The sequence below is a fragment of the Nicotiana attenuata genome, chromosome 6 (genome assembly GCF_001879085.1).
Source record: "Nicotiana attenuata strain UT chromosome 6, NIATTr2, whole genome shotgun sequence".
In the NCBI taxonomy this organism is placed as follows: domain Eukaryota; kingdom Viridiplantae; phylum Streptophyta; class Magnoliopsida; order Solanales; family Solanaceae; genus Nicotiana; species Nicotiana attenuata.
Genome location: NC_031994.1, coordinates 17496632 through 17504297, shown reverse-complemented (window position 1 = coordinate 17504297; position 7666 = coordinate 17496632).

Sequence of the window (7666 nt, the reverse complement as noted above, 5' to 3'; positions counted from 1 at the left end):
TATATATATATATATATATATATATATATATATATATATATATATATATATATATATATATATAAATTAAAACAAAGCTATATAGGAGCTTACAGATAGTGTGATAATTTATAATTAGCTATTTAGAGGCCTAATTCAAACAGATGCCTTCATAGAAGGTGGATGTGTAGATTAGGTGCTCTTCAAAAGACTGGTATTTGTGTGTAAAATTTAAAAATTTTATTAAATAAAATAAAAGGATTTAGCCTTGATTTTTATTTTTTTATTTTTATGAATGATCTTATTTACTTACTTTATAGCTTAGATTATATTAAAATAAATTATAAGTCTATTATAATTACTAAATATTTGTCTACAAGTCTTTTGTTTTAGTATTTTATAATTATTTACTTAGTTTCTTTATAATTTATTAAGTTTTAAGTCCATTAAAAAGGTATAAAAACTAGCCATTGCAAACTTTAAAAAATTAGTCATTACCAATTTAAAATAATAACTGTTGCTATCTATTAAAAAAATAGCCGTTGCTAACTTAAGTACTTAAATATTTAAATTTAATTTTTTTTAAAAGGCCCACTTAGGGCCCATGTCCCGTCCCGTCCCGTTTGTTAGTGGGACGGGACGGGACTACCGAATCATCCCGTTTATCCCGTACCGAATAAGGTCCGGTCCTTTCCCGTCCCAGTAAAATTTCGTCCCGTCCCTTCTCATTTCGGTAAAATCGTTCCGTCCCGTTCCGTTGGACAGCCTTATATGATGCAGAGAACGTCCCTTTTCTTTTTACAAAAGAGTTGCAGTAATTTTTGCAAATATAGATTTCAACCTCTTTATTTTACACGTTCCATATGGTGTAGAGGTAGTTTTTCTTTTTGTATCATAATTTTTCTGCAGTAACTTTTGCGTTTGTAGAAGACGTACCATAATTGCATGTAAAGGGCACAAAAGGGTTTGTCATACAAAGCGAGTCATATTACTGATTGTTTACAATTTAATATAACCATTTACAACTTATACGAGAAAATGGTTCAATATAGTCATTTACCATATTACTAGAAAATATGATCATACAAAGTTTCTTTAATATAAACCGAAATAAAATTTGTAATGGACCTTAAAACTAATTAACGAATATAGTATTCTAAGCAATTACCGCGATCTCGTGAGGTCATCATTAGTTTATAATTAATCATCCTAGTTGTCTCCCGTTCGGTTGTTTTTTCAGAATTGATGGAACATGTCAAGGGAAAGTTGTTAGGTGTTAGATTTTCTTACCATAATTGGTTTTCCTATTTCATGAAGGAAATGACAACATATTTAACATAAGCCTAAATGGCACCTATACTTGTCCCACTTTATCATGCCGGTCCCTATACTCCACAAAGTTTCATCCAGACACTTATAGTGATTAAAACACATTATTTTAAACCCCTTTGACCGTTGACCTAGCTTATGTGGCGTAAATAATGCTGAGGTGGCTAAAATGATTGGTACACACGCGCAAAAAGAGCGTGAATACAATAATTCAGCAGAAAATGACTAAAATTAGAAAAGAAAAAAAAAAAGAAAAACAGAAAAAAGAAGACTAGCGAAGAATGATTGCTGGGTGTATTTGGGGTAGAGCTAGAGAATTTTTGGGGTTGCAAAGGTGAATTAATGGAGGGGGGACTGTTTGGGGTGGCGAGGGTGGCGGCATACAGGTGGGAATAACAGGAGATAGAGAGTAGAGGGGAGGAGTGAAGTGAAGTGAAAATAAAATAAAAAATAAAGTAGAAAATTCTGAAATGAATTGAAAAAATAATGATGTGGCATAAAAAATTTGAGGTGGACATGGATGTGTCATTCACATTGGATCGTTGAAGAGCACGCGAGGTCGGAAGGGTTTAAAAGAATTGTTTTAAACGAGTAGAGGTGTCTGGATGAAACTTTGTGGAGTATAGGGACCGGCATGACAAAGTGGGACAAGTATAGGTGCCATTTAGGCTATTCTGCCTTAACATAATTGTATTTTTCTTTTCTTAGAAGGAAAATATAATTCTTCCATATTTGGCTAGTCCCTTTTCTTATAGGAAAAGATTTGGAGTTCTATAAATTGAAGATCCGTCCTTCTCATTCAGTAGCATCCACAATGTAGCCATACGGGGTTTGAGAGTCATTTTTAGGGGGAGAACTTTACGGGACAAGTGATAGTGTGTTACTTGTGTTTACCTCTTTGTGAGGTTGTTCTCGCGATATTTTATACTCTCTTTTATTATAGTGGATTGCTCATCTCTGCTGTGGATGTAGGTCAGTTGACCAGACCACGTTAAATATTTGTGTCTCTTTTGGTAATTTCTCTTTTGTTGTCTGATTTATCGTCGTTGAGAGTTCGCTTTACTAGCTTCTGCATGATACCTAATTTTTTCGGTCCTAAAAAAAGTTGACTATCTGTTAAACAATTTTTCAGATATCTCATCTTCTCCTGTGAGCCTATGCATTGAGGGGTTGTTTCGTTCATAGGATAAAGTGGTATTAAATTTATCCATAAACTATTTTTCGTGAATATATTGTTCATGTACTATGTAGGTAGCTGCAGATGACTCTCCCCAGAACTTAGAAAGAGAAACTCTACCCTCTCTCGGAGAATATCTATATGGACACAATCACTATACCGCCAATTATTCCACCGGATAAAAATAATCAAATGGACGTGGAAGAAATAACAACATATTTCTACAAGAAAATGTTACTCGACAAGTAGGCAGTAAGTCAAACAGAGTATTACGAAGAGGATTCCCCCCAAATCATCAAAGATGATAAAGAAAAAAGTATTGAAGGCTCAATTGCACTTTCACAAGAAGACAAGAAACGCCTATACCAACCATGACGTTTCTCAGTAATCATAAAGGTCTTTGGTCATAGAATGCTGTCACGACCCAAACCGATGGGCCGCGACGAGTGCTCGAGTACTACCTGTCGAACACCCTTAAGCATGTGACTAAGATATAAACATGAATAATATTTGCTGAATTACGATAATAACATGCGTGAGGAAAACATGTCCAAAAGACATATATATATATATATACGCGCGGACTACAGTGGGCGAGCCAGCAAGGCCGCTATAGACAACTATATACCCAAAACTGAAAGCCGACAAGGCCACCTACTATCCAACTATACATAACTGTCTACAAACCTCTAATAGAAATACAACTGTATAAAGATGGGAGCGAGCCATCTCATACCCATGTATATATACAAGCATATCGTACCAAAATCAAAAACAGCTCCGGATCAAGTGGAGCACGCCAACTCTCGCTGATCAAGGATCCTAAGAAGGGGGACCATCAACTTGCCTACCTGCACCTGCGGGCATGAACGCAGGCCCCGTGAAATAGGGCGTCAGTACGAAAAATCAACTGAGTATGTAAGGCATGAAAATCAGTACATAAAAGACATAGATGAAACATGGAATAAAGAAATCCATATGTAAATCTGAATAACTTGGTAAATTCTGAAACATTTATAATGTCATGCACGTGCATATAAATGTCGTGTCATGCATAGGTATAGGTGTACATAATATCATCAAACCTCTGAAGGCATCCCATCATATCGTCTCGGCCACTGTGGGCAACATCATCAACATATACCAACTGATCAGGTGGTGGTGCGTATATAACGCCGTAACCCTTTTTTTCATATCCCATATTCATAAATATATACATATAAATACGTGTATATAACGTCGTCGGGTCATGGGTCAATGTAAATGTATAAATAAATAAAATACATGAAATTATGTTAAAAACCTCAATATTCCTTTCGGATAAACTTTATCAACTGCGTGTTATTCTGAGACCCATGAACAGAAGATATAATAATATGTCACATGGGGAATTAAGAACACAGAGACCCCTAGTATTTCTACGAATAGAGTCGTTTATGAAAATTGTGCGTTTGCTCATTTTTTCTGTATAATTTGGATCATGCCAAAAAGAAAGAAAGGATAGCCTTAACATACCTGGAGTAGGGAAAAATCCGTATGATATTCTTGGAAAAGGTTGCACCGTACTCCTTTAGAACCACAAAATTTGTACGTTGTTAAGCTTCCAATAATTCTCGTTGGATTTTGGTTGAAAAACATTTTGTTAAAAGCTTGCTAACGTTCTGTTTGTAAGAAGTTTGGTTGAAAGACGTTCTGTAAAATGGCTAACGTTGGGTTTGGTTGAAAGAAGCTTTGATGTAAGAATGATTATCATTCTGATGGTTTAGTCTTTAGTGAATATGGAAAATCTTAAAATGGAGTGAATGTGTAACATTTTGCCACCTAACAAGAAATGACTCTTAGTCATTTCTTTAGAATGTGGCTAGCTGCCACGTTTTGGAGGGGGGTGTTTATTTTATCTCATAGTTTATTAATTAATTAGGTAATATTTCGATACACGATAATTAATCAATTACCCGCATAATTAAGAATTATCTCAAATTACTTAAAATACTACTCATTTTTAATCTACTTTATACATCATACTATCACGGTCATATGGTATCTTGTATGGTACTAGTCCATAAATATCGGGTATTATAGCTCGGACCGTATTTTATCCCAAATCGACAACCTTCAATGAAACTCATTTTCTTTAATTCGTGTACCCTTTATCCTTCATGACACTTACTTATCGCTTGTTATAAATAGCATAAATACGTTAACCTCAAGATAATCTCATCCCCGAGTCTACGTCGATTAATTGAAGACGAAACTTTAACGTACGAAAACGCGAGACGTAACAAATGCCTCACCATTACCTTCGATCTAAACTGATTGACCTATGGAAACCATCCAAACAATTAATCTTGATTGACTTAGGATGTGACTTCTTCATTGTCAAATTCGGTCTAGAGGAAAATATGGCTAAGACACTACACCTAGGGCCATGGTTCGTCTCTAGGAATTTCCTATCAGTACGTAAACGGGAATCAAAATTTGTCCCATTAGAAGCTATACTATCTTCCACAGCCATATGGATTCGCCTACCCCAACTACCAACAGAATTCTACGATAAAGAAATACTGAAAAAAGTTGGTAGAAAACTTGGTAAACTACTTAAAATCGATCATGCACATCCTCTACATTGAGAGGAAGGTATACACACATCTGCATCTAAGTACCGCTTGAAACCCCAGTGGAAACATTAGTAATCATAGGTGATCACAAGCCAGCAATGATTTATGAAGGTGAAGGTACGTTATGTACAACGTGTGGAAGAATTGGCACACAACAAAAAATTATAAATTCAAAAGATTTCAACCATCACCATCACAAGAAGCCCATGAAAATTCGGGAATACACACCAAAGAGGGCGAGGACGATGGATGGAAGACAATCACTTTCCCTACATGAAAGAAACCAAGTCAACAACCTATGAAGGGAATGAATAACGGAAATGAAAGCGATCAACATCATGCAAAAAAAAAGAACACAAAAGATCCAGGTAAAGATGTTCGATGCAAACTTTGGTAAGTTTTTGGAAACCAAAACTTTTTTAATATAATTCAAAGTCCAGTAATATACAATCCAAGATTACAACAGGCCCAGTAGCCCTATGAATAAATAAAACCTCACCCCACTCCCCAGCAGCCCAACACACGAGGCCCCAGCCCAAGCACAATGCCAAACTTAAGGCGTGAACGGGGCTCGATGGAGCTGATATTGAAAAATTATCTGGGCCCGTTAATGATGCCTATCAGGAGGCCTCTATCAATAGACCAACCCTAGACCTATACCCAGCTAGGGATGTGGCCTTGGGCCACCATGCCACTACCCAATCAACCAATAGGGTCCATACCCAATTGGAATCACGCAGCCCAAATAATTATCCCTGCCTAAATACTTACGTGGCCCCTACTCCCTTCCTAGCGGAGTACTCTAATGGGAAAATTTCACCACACTCTATGAACACTCAAGTGCCTCACCTGAAAATCTACCAATCTCACATGACATGACACCTTCCCTCCACTTCAATAAATACCATATTAATTCCAAATCCAATTCTCCACATGCAATAATCGATGACCTTTCCACTAATCAAGATTTGATACCAAACGGCGCCATTATGAGCCGGCTCGTTAACATAACCCCCACCCTTACCCAAAGAGGAAAAATAAAAAAACACAAAAATAGAAAAATACCATCAATTACTCACCATTGTAACGTCTCTTCCACTGCCACCAAACCACTCACCAGCATCGTGGCTGGAAGCTCCAAGGACAAGGCCTAGCCTACAATTTCACCCTGAAAAATCAACCAGTAACCCTGATTGTTCAAAGCCCTGCGCATCTGGCGAGGGTAACGGTGGAGGCCCTAAACAGGGCCTTGGCAACCTTTGGACCAAGCCTGTGGCAGACGATGACAAGCAACGGCAACATGCAACCCAATCTAGACACACCAATGATCAACACCCTCATCTCCAAAACTTTCCAATCAATCCCCTTCTTCCTAGACCCGGGAACGGAGGACCCAACATCGTCTTTGGTATTTGTAACTATTGAGTCCCAATCCCATCAAACTCCATCACCTTCTGCTCTAGTAGAGAAGAACCAGTCTCCACCACTGGAAAATGTTACAAGGGAGATCAACAAAGCCCTAGAGCTTCTGAAAAGGAAAAGCCCGCCGTAAAATGGAGGGAACAACCTACTACCCTCTACGCACAGACTCTCTCCTACTTAACTTAGTCAGAGCAATCGAGTCAGAGCAACAAGGTTTTTATGCTGCTGTGTCCTATGGCCCTGACCAAGTGTGGTTTGAGCCTGGTCTCTCACCACAGCTAGGGTGTGGAACCACTTCTCAATCTGACCCCAGTACTATGCATGAAGAATAGGAACTAAAAGAAAACAGTGAGGTCTCCTCAGAGGATGGAGAAGTCTCACAGAAACCAGTCTCCCAACCGCCAACCACCCATGATGAACTACATCATATGGAACTACATCATATGGAATGTGAAGGTACTCTTATCCTATACTCCTTGGTTATTTTCAGCCATTTATGCTAGCAACATATTAGCTGATAGGAAATTGTTATGGGATAGTCTTGTTACAATCTCTAAAAGAAATATTGGGAACTGGTTTGTAGGTGGAGACTTCAATGAAGTCTTAAAAGCTAGAGATAAGTTTGGGGGTAACCCTATTAACTCAAGCCGTAGCAACCTCTTTTGGAACTGCCTCAATAAATGCAAGCTAGTTGACTTAGGTTACAAAGGCAGTAAGTACACCTGGACTAACAAAAGATACAAAAATAGGAGTAGTCTAATCTTAGAAAGGATAGATAGGTGCTTTGCTAACGACTGGTGGATTTCTCAGTACCCTGAGGCTAGTGTTAACCATCTCCCTGGGTCAGATCATTGTCATGTTCAAATAATGCTAAAGGGGGATTCTTTCAATAACTCTAATAGGTCCTCAGGTTTGAATGTGGACTAGCCACCCTTCCTTCCCTAGTATCATCAATGAAGCATTCACTAATAACTCCCCTCTAATCCAATCAACAAACACCTCCAAAAATCTTGTGACCTAGTGGAACATACATAACTTTGGTAACATCTTCCACAAAAAGAGAAGGATCCTGGCCAGAATTGTTGGGATCCAAAAATCACCTAATTACCAGTTCAGCAATTACCTGCTGAATCTAGAAAGT